At 33.6% G+C, this 17049-nt stretch overlaps 1 long non-coding RNA gene and 2 pseudogenes across 2 annotated transcripts; 2 read left to right on the top strand and 1 right to left on the bottom strand.

Moving 5' to 3' along the window:
• Positions 1-4010: 4010 nt before the first annotated feature.
• Positions 4011-6504, bottom strand: LOC147395535 (uncharacterized). Of its 2 annotated transcripts, none has more exons than XR_015180682.1 (3): positions 6377-6504; positions 4384-4561; positions 4011-4275 (listed from the first exon to the last, which is right to left on the bottom strand). It is a non-coding gene; the product is annotated as an uncharacterized LOC147395535 (long non-coding RNA). The 2 variants fall into 2 exon arrangements; XR_015180683.1 differs by lacking the exons at positions 4011-4275; positions 4384-4561 and adding exons at positions 5690-5785; positions 6025-6103.
• Positions 6505-9006: 2502 nt separating this feature from the next.
• On the top strand, positions 9007-11577 carry LOC147395534 (secoisolariciresinol dehydrogenase pseudogene; annotated as a pseudogene).
• A 395-nt stretch (positions 11578-11972) lies between these two features.
• LOC147395533 (secoisolariciresinol dehydrogenase-like) lies at positions 11973-13200 on the top strand (annotated as a pseudogene).
• The last annotated feature ends 3849 nt before the right edge of the window (positions 13201-17049 follow it).

Raw genomic sequence — 17049 nt, 5'->3', positions numbered from 1 at the left:
ACAATCAAATTAATTAAAAAATTTAGGCATTTTTTCAATATAATGTGATTGAGATAATACAAGTCCTTCTATTGTTTTACTAATTTTTATTTCTATTATAACATCTACAATGCCAAAGTCTTTCATTTCAAACTTATTGGTCAATATTTTCTTTGTTGACTTGATGATATTTTTAATAATTCTTAAAATTAACATATCATCAATTAAAAGGCAAACAATGATATAAGTATCTTCAATGTTCTTAAGGTAAACATATTTATCACATTCATTAATTTTAAAATCATTCGACAACATTACATTATCAAATTTTTCATGTCATTTTTTAGGTGCTTGTTTCAATTCATAAAGTGATTTCATAAGTTTACATACTTTTCTTTCTTGTTCTTTGACAGTAAAACCTTCTGGTTGTTCCATATAAATTTTCTCATTTAAATTACCATTTAAAAAAAATGTTTTAACATTCATTTGATGTATTTCTAGTTTATGCAATGTTGCAATAGCTATCAACATAAGTAAAAACAATGTAATAACAATAATTTTTCGAACTATGGGTTAGAAGTTTTGAATTTAGCTGATTTTTTGTGACGGTGATCTTTATGATGAGAAGATCATCATAAAAACAAGTCAATCCAATCTGAAATTTCTGACCTCATCAAAAGTGATTTAGAATGTGGACCATTAATTTTTTACCAATAATTTGTAAACGACTTTTAATGGATTTAAAAGTTTTAAATTGGGCTAATTTTTTGTAAAGATGATCTTCTCATCATAGATCATCCTCACAAAAAATCAGCTCAACCCCAAACTTCCATATATATATATATATATATATGGGAGGCAGATCATGGCATATAAGTAAAAGCATATGTAAAAGCAATGGTTTTTCAAAATATGGGTTAGAAGTTTCGGATTTAACTTATTTTTTGTAAAGATGATCTCTATGACAAGAAGATCATCCTCACAAAAATCTGTCTAATCTAAAACTTTTAAATTCATTAAAAGTGATTTACAAATTATTGGTAAAAAATCGAAGGTCCACATTTTAAATCACTTTTGATGGGATTAGAAGTTTTAGATTGGGCTGATTTTCATTTATTTTTTTAAATGATCTTCTCATCATAGAAACCATCCTAAAAAAAATCAGCTCAATCCGAAACTTCTAACACACACACACACACACACACACACACACATATATATATATATATATGAAGAATGACTCTAAAGGACTTTTTATTAAAAATATGTAATGAATAATGCCCTGGTAAAGATTACGGACCATTTAATGACTCTGAAGGACTTTTTGTTAAGAATATGTAGCGAATGGTCCCATAGTAAAGAATACGGACCATTAAATCTCATTTAATAAAATATTAGTCTATTAAGGATCTTTGGAAGATTTTTTTAAAGAAAAATATCTGAAATACCCTTTTAACAACTTTACAAAGTGTTTGATCTAAAAATGTAGGGAGTCAAATAAAAAACTTTATTAATTTATTTAGTTATTAATAATTTTGAGAAAAATAAAAAATCAAATTATTATCTCAACTAAAAAAAGATTATAAAACCCATTCAAATAATTTCAAGAGTTGATATAAAATTATAACGCAAAAAAGAAATCTAACAAAAAAAATAGAGTTTTTATTGGCACTCCAACTTTTACTTATTACACCCCAATTTATTAAATTATTTGTTACACCATAATTAAAACACACCCTTCAAACATTACAAAAATTTGCTCAAGTTATTACTTCAACTTTATAGACCATTATAACACATTGAAATCACTTCAAAAGTTGTTTACAATTAGGAATAAGCTCATATAAAAGGGTCGGAATCCATGGACTCAAGAAAGTGAACTCATATGTTCACACACAATCTCAACTGTACATATGTGAGATTCCATAGTTGAAATTAATCTTAGAGATTCATGGTACATTCTCGGGATACGTCTTTATCTCAATCAATGGATCTCACATATAAACCGTCAGGAGTATGTGTGAACATATGAGTTAATTTTTTAAGAGTCTACCAATCCTGACCCATACAAAATATTAAATACTCAATATAATAAATGGAAATCTCAACCATTTACTTATTTTTTTTATTTTAATAGGGGTCTAATAAGTAAAAGTTGGGGTGTCAATAACTACTTAAAAAGTTACCATCATTTTCAAAGAATTACAGATGATATATATATGTATAATTTATCTGAAAAATCTATGTTTTCAGACATTTGATTAACTATTTCATTCGGAATTCAACCCACAAATTGGGAATGCCATCGTGTCACAGTTGCCTTGACCTTGAAATAAAAAATCTATGTTTTCAGACATTTTCCAGGATGTAAAATTGAATTTGAAATCGCATACGATAATCAAATGTCTGAAAAACCTGCATTTTCAGGTAATTTTTTTGGTCCATTTTTCATATGTAATTTTTTTAAATAATACTAAAATAAATATAAAAAACGAATATGCAACTGACTTGGAATGTACATAAAACCATAGATTTTCCTTATGTATCTCGAGGAAAATCTATGGTTATGTGCACATTTCACGTTAGTTGAGTGTATTTGAGTAATTTTTTTAATCAGATTAGAATTGCTCAATTTTTTAGAAGTGCTATTGGCACCCCCAACGTTTACTTATTACACCCTATTAAAAAAATATCTCAAGGGTTGAGAGCAAGTAAAAGTTGGGGTGCCAACAGAATCTCTCTCTCATAGATTTCTATTCTTTAGATTAAGGAATTTATCTGATCCTAATCCTAATGATAAACAATTGTTGAATTTGTTTGAGTGTGTTATAATGCTCTGTAAGGTTAACGTAATAACTTGAATCAAATTTTTATAATATTTGAATGGTTTGTTTTAATTTTTAATTAAGAGGTGCCACAAGTAATTTAAGAATTTGTGGTGTAATAAGTAAAAGTTGGGGTGCCAAGAGTACCTTTAAAATTTATAGAACGCAAAAAGGCAAAAATCTTCGTTTCTGGTCAAATTCGTCTTAAAAAATAATACTAGGCCGCTTTTTAAAAGCTGGATTTAGAAGGTGCTAATCAGGTTATCCTTTTTTTTTTTAACAAAGTCTGCGGTCAATAAACCATTTCTTTTCATATAAATGTTATATTTCTATAAAACGTCTTTGCACCTCCATAAAATTCCTTATTCAACGACCATTTAGACCTTATGCAACAACTTACTCTTTGCACCTCCATAAAATTCCTCCAATCACTACCTATGTTACCTAATTATTGGGTTCGCTTAGTTTGAATTTAATTCGTGGTTTGCCACTTGAGAATGAACCTGGTTCGTAGGTGCAGACAAAGATGAGCGAATTTAAAGGTTGAAGTGACGGGTAGGGTAAAAGAGTAATTGAAGATAGTAGATTTTTGGAGAAAAGCTCAAGATTTTATTTTATTCACCGATTGAAGCTGAATGTATTTTTTTCACTTTTTCATCAATTTATTAATAAAGACCAAGGTCAAAAGAGTATGCTATCAATTTAAAATTTTATGAGTATATCTCAAGCTATCACTATGCGGAGGGGTGAAAAGAAATTATGACAAAATATTGAAATTCGTTTGATTTGTTAATTTTCACAAACCTAGAGTGAATTGTAATGCAAACTGGTTTGTGGTTCAGTACCTCAATATTGAATTAGGTAACCCTAATCCCTACAAACCTACCACCCCATCCCATCCTTTTTTTGTATACTCTTTCCACCCATTCACTATGTGAAAAAGGCCCATATTTGACGGTCTTAGCCCATCAAATTTTGAGAAATTTGACGGACCCTCTCGTCAAATATTCTCTTGTAGATTTTTTTTTTTTTTTGACGGCCCTGGACTATCAAATTATTGGAGAATGGACTTTAAAAAAAATAAAAAAAAATCCACAGAGTATGACCATCAAATTTGGAGGTTTAACAAACAATAGCACGGTCCTCTAATTCACCAATCACAATGAATGAAATAATATTTAAAAAAATCAGAAAAAGAAAAAACAAAAGAAAAATTATAAAACAAGCTCCAAATTAAATTAAATAATCCAAAATTAATATACATCTAAACCTCTTTGTTAAGATCGAAAATTCTGTCGAAGCTACAAATAACTGACAATAATTAAACTAACAAATAACTTTGCAGCAGAAACCACCCTAATATAAGAACCTTGAAGCGCATCAACTTTGCATGGTAACTTCTGTATGTGCGCATTCCCAGTACCGAGTTGATAGTTTGCACCACTTCCCCAACTGCAGACCTCCAAAGAAACTGAAAACATAAGTGATCACTCATGATATCAACTAACCCATCTATGGAAACCACAAGAACAAAATGAACCTCAGAAGTTAAACATATAGTCACATTGTGATAACAAACCTGAATTACGCTCATTTCCAACAACCTGCAACACAGGCCCACAGAAGAGATCAACAGGGGTTCGATTTTTGGAGTCCTCCAATGCAAGTGAAGCACCAGATTGAAGAAGAATGCTCGCCACAGCTAGATGTCCAAAATGAAGAGCTCTATGTAAACTAGTCCATCCTGATTCTCCATCCTAAAGGAGAAAAGCTAAAGGGTCATGCACTCAGAGAATTATCTCAATTTCAAAACTACAAAAAATGGACCCAGAGAAGAATACTTTTGCTAATATTAAGAAGCTGTAATACTCCCTAAAAAACCAAGACAATTTCTCAAATCTCAACAACTCACCCCAAAAGTGAAATGAATGTAACCCCTGGTATTAGTGAAGTTTCCATCTTTAGTATTTTGACAGCTTCAGTGTTCCTCGTTTAATTACTAAGCTTATCTTTTGATAAACACTAATTATGCTTTAAGTTGCTGCACTGACTCATAATTAGTTGTGTGTAAAAACCAAGGAAGGGGAATCTGAAGACTAGACTGCATAAGAACAAAGCCTTCAATGCCAAATTAGTAGACTAACGTTCAAAAATATGCCTTAAATAGGAGTGTCCCTATTTTTGTCTTCTGCAACTGTTTTGAGTGTTTGCTTTGGTCCTTAACTCATAATCTCTATAAACTATATAAACTAATGCTATAAAACTACAAAACTTTACCATGACCAAGCATAATAGAACATAAATATCTCAAGAAATTTGGGAAGAAACAAAAAAAAAATCACTTACAATCCCCATAATTTTCCCAATTTTTCTGAAACTGTCAAGGATTTATCCAAATCAAATTGAATTGAACACTGCTGAACAATTGTAATATCCAAACTTGGTTACTGTGAGTGATACTGGTATAAGCTACAAAAGAAGAGTTTTTATTATGTCCAAGCTACAACTCATTTGTCAAATAAGCACAGTTTGACAGTAATAAACTAAATTTCAGGGCAATTCTAGCAAGGGAAGTGGGTCCAGACATGACTTAGTGGGTAAATATGTAATTTAATTATTAAGTTGGCTGGAATGAACTAAGAGTGAGGGGATCAAAGGTCTAGATTCTCCTGGACTATCTTTTCTCTTCTACTTCTCCTTCCCTTATATTATTCTATCAAACATCCTATCTCCTCACAAATTTTAAGTTCATCTACTTCTAGACTAAGATGGGTAGAAAAGTATTTGATTACACATATATTAGCAATTTCACTCACCATGGTAGACAAAGAATCAAAAAATAAATAAAAATTGAAAAAGCACCTAATCAGAAGATCATATGCTTACATGAAGCCAGTAAAACATTATCTTCCGCAAATCCCTCTCCACCACTAGGCCCGTCAAGGAGATCACCTCGCTTGTTTTCAAGACTGCTTGAATATCTGTTTTGCAATCCACAAAAATATGAACTAAAATCTAGTGAAAGACTTAAAGAGAAGTTATGAGGGTTTGAATTAACTGAAATAGTTAACTATGGTATTAACAGAAAAATTAAAGATCTATATGGCAATGTATTGTACTCGGGGTTGCTAACAGATCGGGTTCAGATCAGATCAATGGTGATCCTCCATGACTGATCCAATAGGAAACTTATCAGAGAAAACCAGATATGATAAAGTACCCATTTGTAAGTTGATGATTAGACTGATTCAAGCCATCGCACGTTTCTTTCCGCAACAAAGAAAGGTGGCCCTTGCCACCTGCCATCATACTCTGTTCGTCATTACAGCCATTTTCCAGTCTCTATGTATTTTCTAACAAAAAGGCCTTTAAATTTTGAAAAAACAAACCAATAATGAGAGATTTAGGTAATAGAGTAAATAACAAGCACAGATTTTACTTTACCCAGGTCGAAAAATTGGTTTCCTAATTATCAACGAGGTTCATCAACCCAACAGAAAGATGTGATGGCTTGCCTAGGTGCAATATACAAAAAAATAAAATGGTATCTTCTATGGATAGTTGATACTTACTGCTTTTTGAGAGCAACATAAGAATTTAATTCTTTGATCTGCACAGAAAAGACACCAGTATTCAGATCGATTTTGGATGTATACTAAAAAATATGGAAGTAACTAATTATAATATTATATAACAAGTCATCCTGGGCTTGGGCTTGTTTCTTGCTACATTCATTGAAAAAAGAGGGAAAGCAATATTTAAAACATCCTTTACATGTTCTTAACATGTTGGTTTGGGTCTCTCACAAGTTAGAAGTTAATTTAAGGACTTCTACTTAATTGTTGTGCATGTGCTTCATTAATTATCGGAACTGGAGGAATTGAAGTTTCAGTAAGTGAGGATTTGATATTTATGTCATTGTGCACAGACTGCGCGCTGCACCTTTAGGGATATATAAGCTTCCACCAATATTCCAAGACAGATCCAACTCACTAGTTTTGCCAACAGTAAGAAAATATCTCTCCACTCATTCCAACTTTGTTGCTTTCTATGTAACAAGAACTTTCTGTTTGGAATGCATGTAGACACTCAGCACATTAGTACATTATTTTTCTAATTGTACAAGAGAATTATTGGCTAGCATGTTATTATTTTCAAACTTTCAGCTTAATTTGGGTAAAACAAAACAGCACAAGGTTCATTTTATGTTTCCATTCTCTTCTTTTTTCTCAAAATCGATATGGGGTGACAGACTATCCTATCTTGCTATCAATCTTGTTCAATGTATTGGTCTTCTTATGAGTGAACTAGAATCAGATTTGTGTGCTCTTCTTTACAGGTTTGTCTTGTAGATTCCAGTGGAGATAGCTTTGCCAAGGAAGGCAACATCATTGGTTTTGATCCTGCATATGAGTCGGTTATTCTGAAGGTATTGTGTATTTCAGAACATATACCTCCTTAATAGATTTATGATATACTAAACTACTGAAAGTGTTTGTGTGTACTAACAATTTAAGAATATATTGTTATTAGGGTGCTGTTAATTTGTGCCCGGTACACGTTAAGGTGCATTAAATACACCTCCAAAATTTATGTTAGGAGCGGATGGAATTTGGATTTTCTGCTTGTGGATTGGCATACACTACGTGAAAAAAGCCCATATTTGATGGTCTTAAAACAACAAAGAAGTCTAACCTGAAAAAGGAGATTTAGAATATATATGTTATGTTGATGATTACAAAACTAGTAGTAAAGAAGGTGGAACAGAGTGGCTCATCAGCAACACAAACAAGATGTTGGCCAGCTTGAGCTAGGTGAAAGAGGGTACTTACCTCAAGAAGTGGTCGGTCATGTTCAACCTTTGGAAGAACAGATAGAGAGCAATCATACGCACTAATGCCGCATCACCCTGCACAAGGAATGACACAATTCTCAATTGGATCTAAAATCGAAAATTCCAATAAAAGAGAACACATTACTAATAAACGCCATTGTTGGAACCTAGAGCAACAAAATCACAACAAAAGAGAACACATTATCTAACTGCAATTTTTTACAGATCTAACAATAAACAGAGATGACAGCTTACATACATCTCACTTAATACTATTGTACGGTTATTTGTTGCAAAAAATATGCTCAAATGAAAGGCATGAATCTAGATATTCATTCACCACGGAACTTATGATACAGAGATAAGTTGACTTGAGAATATTACGTTGGTTAAGTACACAAATATTAGCAAAAGATTAAAGAATACCAAAGCATTGCTTGATGAATAACTAAGAGTACCTAAGGTAAAGCAAAGGAGCAAGACCTGCAATGAAACATTGTGAAAGTCATTAATGTATTTATATGATTAAAATCAATAAAATTTTATTTTGAGAATATTACGTTGGTTAAGTACACAAATATTAGCAAAAGATTAAAGAATACCAAAGCATTGCTTGATGTATAACTAAGAGTACCTAAGGTAAAGCAAAGGAGCAAGACCTGCAATGAAACATTGTGAAAGTCATTAATGTATTTATATGATTAAAATCAATAAAATTTTATTTTGAGTTCTATTTGAAACCAATAAAACATAAAACCAGGAAAATGTAGAATTCTTGTTACCTTGGAGAATTGGTGTTTATCTCTCATTGAAGTTTTTCATGTCCCTTGATCCGTTCCCTATATATAGGTACAGGGGCATTCTATATGCACCCACTTGGTCTTTGCATAAGATTTCAATCATGGTTATAACGAATTAAAGATTTCATGACTGCAAAAGATCATGGAAATCTAAACTCCCAGGTTAGAGTTCATTGAGCAATAACAGAGATTCAATAGCTAAGTTCCTATCAAATCAGTTAAAAAATAGTAAATAATAAATAAAATTAATCCAACCAAATTGAACAAGGGTTTGACCATCATCAAACTCATTTGATAGTTTTTGGTTTCATCATCGATTTATGTTTTTTTTTATAATTTGAGACCAACATAATAATTAATAAGACAAATTAAAAAAATTGAGTCAAAGAAGTTTGGGTTCAAGGAAAAAGTATGATATTAGTGTAAATATTAGCAAATTTTCTATTTTCTTTGGGGTTCATTTGTTTATTGTTCTTGAATTTCTGGATAAACAGGGACATTTTTTAATTAAAATAACCAATTAAACTAGTTTACCCATCTTTGCAGATAATCTACATAAAAGGTAAAGATGAAGGTTGCTCACTTAATATCTCCAGTTGATATATCTCACAACTTAAGGCAGTGTTTTCGGGATAAGTCTGTCCTGATTACATTTGATCTTATTGGGCTTACAAGGGCTGGTGGGTTGTGCAAGACAGTTATCCTCCATAAGGAGTGGTTCTAGGATAGTTAAATGGCTCAACCATCTTAATCAAGTGGAGTATATTTTTATAACGGATTTAAAATAGAAAATTTTGGAATTAGTCTTTTCCAATAATGGTACAAATATTATGTTTTTTTTCTTTCACCAAACAAAAGAGTCCTTTAGAAAAATCCTTAATTTTATTCATAGTTTCAGATTGCGTTTTTAAGTCTCCATTTTTGGACCCCACAATCCTATTGACCCACGTATATTAAAGGGCATTCCAAATTTTCAAAAATTACTCGAGAACCCACGTTTGGAACCTTTCAATGCATATGGACTGTTAGAAATGTGGGGTCTGTGGGAGTCTCCAAAATACACTCATAGTTCTAAAGCTTGTCCTATGGAGTCAACACTTGACTAGATTGAATTTTCAAGTGACTCAGCCCCTAAACACAACGTGAACAAAACCTATATTTAATGGCCCAAGGCTGTCAAATTTCATAAAATTCAACGGACCAAGACGTCCAATTTTTCATTGTCAAATTTATTTTTTCAATGGATCAAAACCATCTAATTAATGGAGGATGAGAGAAATTTCATAGCTCTAGGGTGTCGAATTGGGGAACATCAAAATTTTCAATGCCGGCCATAGGCCATCAAAATTAGGTTTCTAAAATTTGTGAGCTTTAACCCATTGAATTTTCTTGTCAAATTTTATATTGCGAAAGTCGATGAAACCAACTTGTTAACACAATCAAGTCAGCCTAAAAATGCTTAAAGTTGCATCAAAATCTTGATCAATTTATTTAATTGTACATAATACATTTGTAGAGACGTAGAGAACTAATTTTTTTTAATACTTTCAACCACCTGCAGTGACTTATCCGGGCTTAATTGGTATATGTAGTTTGTGGGGTATTGCGTGTACCCGAGGGATTTGTGTGAGATATTGTGCTCTAAGACTCAAGTTGCTTTGCCCCTGCTCTTTGGTCATAAGGGACCGGACACTCCCAACATTAAAAAAAAATTAATTTAAGTTTTTCATTTTTAAATATTTATAAAATCAATACATTTTTATTGATTCATCCTAGTCATTTTCGAGTGTTTTTGAGTTGAATCAACTTAATGGATATTCAAGTCAAATCGGGTTTTCAAGTTTTAAAACTATTATCCTAACGTGTAATATGATTAAATGGTCTAGTTGTAATATTATTGAAAAGATTATGAACGTTCTTTCCGAACCCAAACATAAAATAAATCAAACATTAATATTATTTCAGTGAATGTTAAAGTTTTGAATTTTTTCATAACTGATCACTTACACTAAAATAATAATAATAATAATAAATGCAAGTCTAAGAGTCTAAACAACCGAAATGAACTGATTGCCAAACATTAATGGGTGGGACGTCAAGACTGTGCCACATGCTACAGATACACATTATATTTGGTACAAGAACTTGTCCATCATGCAATATGTTCCTAGTCCAAATCCTTCTTCAAGTCCTATTATTTAAGATACATGACATGACACTTCGAGTAGAATTGAATGAAGGACCACAATTTATTCATCCAATAAGAATTTTAAATTTTTGAATAAATTTATGGTGTTAGTTAGGAAATTTTAAATATATTGATTACTTGTGCAGGTTAGAAGGTAAGGTAGCAATAATAACAGGTGGTGATAGTGGGATTGGTGAGAGCAGTGTGAGGTCTTTTATCCATCACGGTGCTAAAGTCGTCATAGCCGATGTCCAAGATGATCTAGGCCTCTCCGTCTGCAAGGATATCGGCTTGGATGACAATATATCGTTCATGCATTGTGATGTTACAAAAGATGTAGATGTTCAAAATGTTGTGGACGCTACAATTTGGAAGTATGGAAAGCTTGATATCATGTTCAACAATGCTGGTATAAGTGGGAACTTTGAATCAAATATATTAGACATCGATAACAAAGAGATCAAAAAAGTGTTCGACGTCAATGTATATGGTGCCTTCTTGGGTGCCAAGCACGCTGCGAGAGTTATGATACCAGCAAAGAAAGGAAACATACTCTTCACATCGAGTCTTGCTTCAGTCACTGCTGGCTTGACATCCCATGCATACACTGCATCAAAACATGCAGTGGTGGGTTTGACAAAGAACTTATGTGTTGAGCTTGGACAATGTGGAATTAGAGTAAATTGTATATCCCCTTATGGAGTTACCACCCCATTGTGGAAGAATGCTACAAATTTGAAGGTGAGAGAAGTGAGCAAGGTAAAGGAGTCATACAATTGGTTTGCTAAATCTAGAGGAACGGTGATGAAAGCGGAGGAATTGGCCGAGGCATCAATTTATTTGGCTAGTGATGAGTCAAAGTATGTGACTGGTCTCAACCTCATTGTTGATGGGGGTTATAGCATAACCAATCAACCTTTCTCCATAGCTATGAAATCAGAAAATTCTTGATCTATTTGATATCATTATTTTGTATGTTAAATATGGAAGAATATTTTGTATTTTGGTATGGCCCGTACACGGGAGCGGATCCTCTGTAGCCCATTTTTCATGTAGATCTTGTTCGACAGTCCACGAAACCTAATATATATATATATATATATTTTAAATAACCAAGTAAATAACAACTCAGTTCTGTTGTACTCATGGTAGGTCAGATTTAAGTCAAGCAATTCTATTTTGCCGCACAAAATTACCGTAGATAATTGAACGCCGGCATGTACGTATCAAAATTACTCAAATGCCCCTTATCAAAATAATTGGGTAGTCTTGTAACATCTTTATAAGATACCAACCTCACATTCAATAAGTTCGACAGTTCTCACAATTTTCCAGATCTAGCCAAGATGAAAGGTGGTTCCTTGCTAGCTCCCATAGCCAAAAGGTAGTTTCAGCTTTCTCAAGCTTCCCATTTTATCTATAATTAAACATACAAATTAAATTAAAATCATCTAATTTTGCAGGTTAGAAGGTAAGGTGGCACTCATAACTGGTGGGGCTAGTGGCATTGGAGAGAGCACCGTGAGGTTGTTCGCTCACTACGGTGCCAAGGTTGTCATTGCCGACATCCAAGACGACCTTGGTCACTCAATTGGTAAAGATCTTGGGTTAAATGAAACCGTCTCTTTCACCCATTGCGATATTACCCAAGATTCCGACGTCGAAAATGCTGTAAACACTGCTGTAGCTAAGTATGGAAAGCTCGACATCATGTTCAATAACGCTGGTATCACTGGCAGCACTGATTTCCCCATAAAAAAAGCAGATAATGAAGACTTCAAGAGAGTCTTTAATGTTAATGTCTATGGTGCATTCTTGGGTGCCAAGCATGCTTCAAGAGTTATGATCCCAGCAAAGAAGGGAAGCATCATCTTCACATCGAGTGTTGCTTCTGTAATCGCTGGTGAAACATCGCATGCTTACTCCGCGTCAAAGCATGCCGTGGTGGGTTTGATGAAGAACTTGTGTGTGGAGTTAGGTCAATATGGTATTAGAGTTAATTGCATATCTCCTTACGGAGTTGCTTCCCCAATGTTAATGGGTGTATTAGGGATGGAGGAAACCGAGGTGGAAGAGTAAGTTTGTCAATCAGCGAACTTGAAAGGGACGGTGCTGAAGGCTGAGGATGTGGCGGAGGCGGCCATCTATTTGGGCAGCGACGAGTCTAAGTATGTGAGCGGGCTTAATCTTGTTGTCGATGGAGGTTACAGCACTACTAATCTTGCTTTTAACATGGCTGTAAAAGCCAGTATTCTTGATACAATGTTGTCCTTGGTGCATGTTTTTACAAAAGGCTGTCCGATTACTCACCCAACTCTGCATTGTTCACAAACTAGACAAGATGCAATGAACCAATACCCATTCTTCTTCTTCTTCTTCTTTCTGATCTACTGATCTGCAAAAAGGCTTTGGTCTCTGAGATGCCAAGATGACTTGTCCAGTCGCCTTATTTGGCTTGCCAGGCAGACCTTGTTGAGTCATGTGGGTCTTATTTGCTAAGTTTATTTAATTTATTTAAGATATAGAGTCAGTTGTTAGTGTCCTAGAATATAGGAGTTTGTTATTAGTATGTAGTTTGTGGTGGAGAACACGGCTTTGTGTTTACCAATGCTCTGTTTGGAAAAGCTGTATGTAAAGTTGCTGATGCTGAATTAAATTGCTGAAGCTGAGAGAAAGTTGTTGTTGCTGTTGCTGAAGCAACTTGCTGAATTGAATATATTATTTGATAACATGCTGTTTAATTATGCTGTTAAGATGTTGAAATGTTTGGTAACCCGTTGTCTAAAAATTGCTGGATGAAATTAAAAATAATATTTAAAAAAAAAATTATTTATTTGATATAAATACTAATATGTTAACAATAAGTATAAATGTTGATAATTTTGTTACTGTGTTTGGGCCCACTTGTTGAACATGGAGATTGTGCCTGCTCAATTTTCCATCGGTGCTTATCTTGATGAACTCGTACATACTCGATGATTCCTATAAAATATGTTGTTATTTCCTAGTTATTCTTTATTTCTATTTTGTTGTTTGTAAGCAGATTTTCTTGGCCTCCTTTGTATAATTGATTTATTTTTTCTAACAAACTTCTCAAATAATTTTTTATTTTTATTTTTGGTTAGTGGATTCAAATTTGTTTTTGATGTTTTTGGTATTGGATGTAAAATCGATTTGTTTTTAGTATGGTATGAGTACCAAAAGATCAAGGCCTAGGATTCACGTTGTTAATTTTAAAAGCATGACGGTCTCTCTAATATCGATAGAAAATTTGGGGAGTTAAATAATTTTTTTTTCTTTTTTTGAGTTTCTATTGGCACCCAAACTTTTATTAATTATATCCCAAATATTATTACACTAGTTCAAACAATTTTAGTAGTTGTTTTACAATTATAATTAGGCTCGTATAAAATCTTTAATCCAAAAAATAGACATCTAGCAAAAATGATAAACAAGAAAGGACTTTTACTGGCACCCCAATTTTTATTTATCCTCAATTATTAACTCTTTTTTTTTTCTTTCTTTTAATTTGGGTTTAATAAGTAAAATTTGGAATGCCAATAACAGTTCGTTATTGAAAATAAAATTGAATGGGCTCCAGCTGGATGCAAATCGATAGTTTGAAAATTAGGCGAGGTGTATCAAATATCAATTAAAACATAGGTTTTAAAATCTACTTTTGTGTATTTTATAAGTGCAGACAACAACTTTGGTGCAGTGGGGTTATATATTATATTATTATTTTTATTATGTATGTTGTCAGTATGAGAAAAAGGGGTAAATTCTAATATACCTCAAAGGTAGGGGGTTAAATCAGAGTTTTTTTTTTCTTTAAAAAATTCAATGACTTGCCCCTGGGTAGCTCTACCCCTAACCCCATCTCAAGCGAGAGTTTCTGAATTGGTGGTGTTGACGTTGAGTCTTCTAAGTTGAAGGACGAATGGGTCAAAAAGACTCGTGTGTGGTGTCGGAGAAGGTTGAATCATGAACCTGATCAGGGTTTTGGGTTTTGTAGGAGATGGGTTGAGATGGTGGAGGCGAAAGGGGAGTGGGAAGGTTGAAGAGGCCATTAGAGAACTTTGAAACAGTGAAGTAACATAGAGGATTGAAGAAGACGAGTTGAATTTCACAAACCGAGTTACGAACTCGGTGCTTCAATCAAGGGAGGAATCGGGTAGAGTTTTATCAACTGTGTGATTTTGCTGAGGCTCGTTGAAGAGTTGGCAGTCGAGAGAATAGGCTGATTTAGCCGAACGAATCGGCAACTAAAATGTGTTCTCATCGATTCCAAACACAGAAGTTTCAAAAACGGAATGAGTTCGGTGTGATTTTAGCCGTGCGAAGGCTTTTCCAAACGGAGTACAAGTCAGTAGGAGGTTGGTTTCTGCACGTTGTTTTTCTAGGATTTAGTGGATGCATTTTCTTTATTTCATGTTATTATTTGTTAAAGATTAGCTCTATATAAAAAGCATCAGGTTGAAAGTTTTTCGTGTTCTGTTGTAAGTAATAAAATTAGTTCATCTCATATTTTTTATGTCCTTTTTTCTCTCTGATATTGTAACAGTGGTATCAGAGCCAGATTGGTGAGTGAATGATTTATACAGAGCCCTATTGAGAATTAAAATTAAAATAAAAATAAAAGTGGAAGATTGAGAGAGTGAAACACGTGAGGTCACGAGTGTAAAAAAAAAAAAAAGGAGTGATATAGAGTTGGTAGCTGTAGCTCTTTTCTATTTCACTTGGTTTCTTTTTGCAGCAGCAGCAATGAAGAAACATGGCCTCTGAAAATTTTGTGTAGCCAGTTATCCATCAACTTGATAGTCACTATGATCATTGGAGCATGCTGATGGAGAATTTCTTGAAATCCAAAGAGTACTGTCATGTCGTTTAATCTGAAGTAGCAGAACCAGCGGCTAGAGTCATGTTGACAGATACTCAAAGAGCTGATTTGGATGCGTTGAAGCTAAAAGATCGTAAGGCCAAGAACTACCTTTTTCAAGCCATTGATCGGTCAACCTTGGAGATAATTCTTTGCAAAGACACCTCCAAGCACATTTGGGACACGATGAAGAAGAAGTATCAAGGGAATGCAAAGGCAAAACGTGCGTACCTTCAAGGATTTCGAACCAAGTTTGAGAATTTGTGCATGAAGTCGGGGGAGTCAATTTCTGATTATTTATCAACAACAATGACAATTGTTAACAAGATGCGGATCCATGGCGAGAAGATGGAAAACGTCACCATCATTGAAAAGATTCTTCGGTCAATGACACCGAAATTCAATTTTGTTGTTTGTTCTATAGAAGAATCGAAAGATGTTGATGCACTTTCAATTGATGAATTGCAGAGTTCTTTGCTGGTTCATGAGCAAAAAATTGTCCAGCAAGTTCAAGAGGAACAAGCATTGCAGGCAGCAGTAAATACAAAAGGTCCTATTCATAGGAAAGGGAGATGGAAAGATAAAGAAACACACCAAAAATCATCATGCTAGTGTTTCCAAATGGAAAGCAAAAGGCCGTGATAGTAAACATCCAAATGGTTATAAACCAAAGTCTATAGACAAGTCAAATGTCAAATGTTATAGATGTCACAGGTATGGCCATTACAAGTCTGAATGTAGAACTAATCTCAACAGAAATTGTGGTGTGAAATCAAATTTTGTAGAGAAAGAAGAAGGAGTTCCCTCTTGATGGCTTGTCATGCAAAGGAAGAAGTCCACCAAAACTTGTGGTATTTAGATACCGGCTGCAGCAACCATATGTGTGGAGACAAATCAATGTTTTCAAATTTGGATGAATCATTCCGCAACTTCGTAATCTTTGGCGACAACTCTAAAGTTTCTATCATGCGTAAAGGAAGTGTGAAAATGCACACCAAAAAAACTCCAATCATATTATTTCTAATGTTTTCTTTGTTCCAGATTTGAAAACCAACTTGTTAAGTGTTGGACACCTCCAAGAGAAGGGATATGAGATTTATATCAAAGATGGAGTTTGCCGCATTCAAGATGAAAATTTGAGATTAATTGTTCAAGTCAACATGACAACAAACCGGATGTTTCCGTTGTATCTCGACAACACCACTAAATCATGTTTCTCTACAAGACTGAAAGATGAAGCATGGTTGTGGCATTTTCGCTACGAACATCTGAATTTTGGTAGTCTAAAAACGTTGCAGCAGAAAAACATGGTAACAGGTCTTCCGAAAATTCAAAGTCCTTCTCAAATATGTAAAGAATGTATTGTTGGCAAAAAAACATCGAGACTATTTTCCAAAAGGAAAATCATGGAGAGCAAAGAAGGTGCTGGAGCTGGTTCACTCTGATATATGCAGGCCCATTAATTCAACATCAAACAGTGGTAAACGTCATTTTATAACGTTCATTGATGATTATAGTAGGAAAACTTGGGTTTATTTTTTACA

The sequence above is a fragment of the Akebia trifoliata genome, chromosome 8 (genome assembly GCF_017979445.1).
Source record: "Akebia trifoliata isolate Shusen 1 chromosome 8, ASM1797944v1, whole genome shotgun sequence".
NCBI lineage: Eukaryota > Viridiplantae > Streptophyta > Magnoliopsida > Ranunculales > Lardizabalaceae > Akebia > Akebia trifoliata.
Note: the sequence above shows the minus strand (reverse complement) of the source record. Positions and strands in the feature narration are given on the sequence as shown.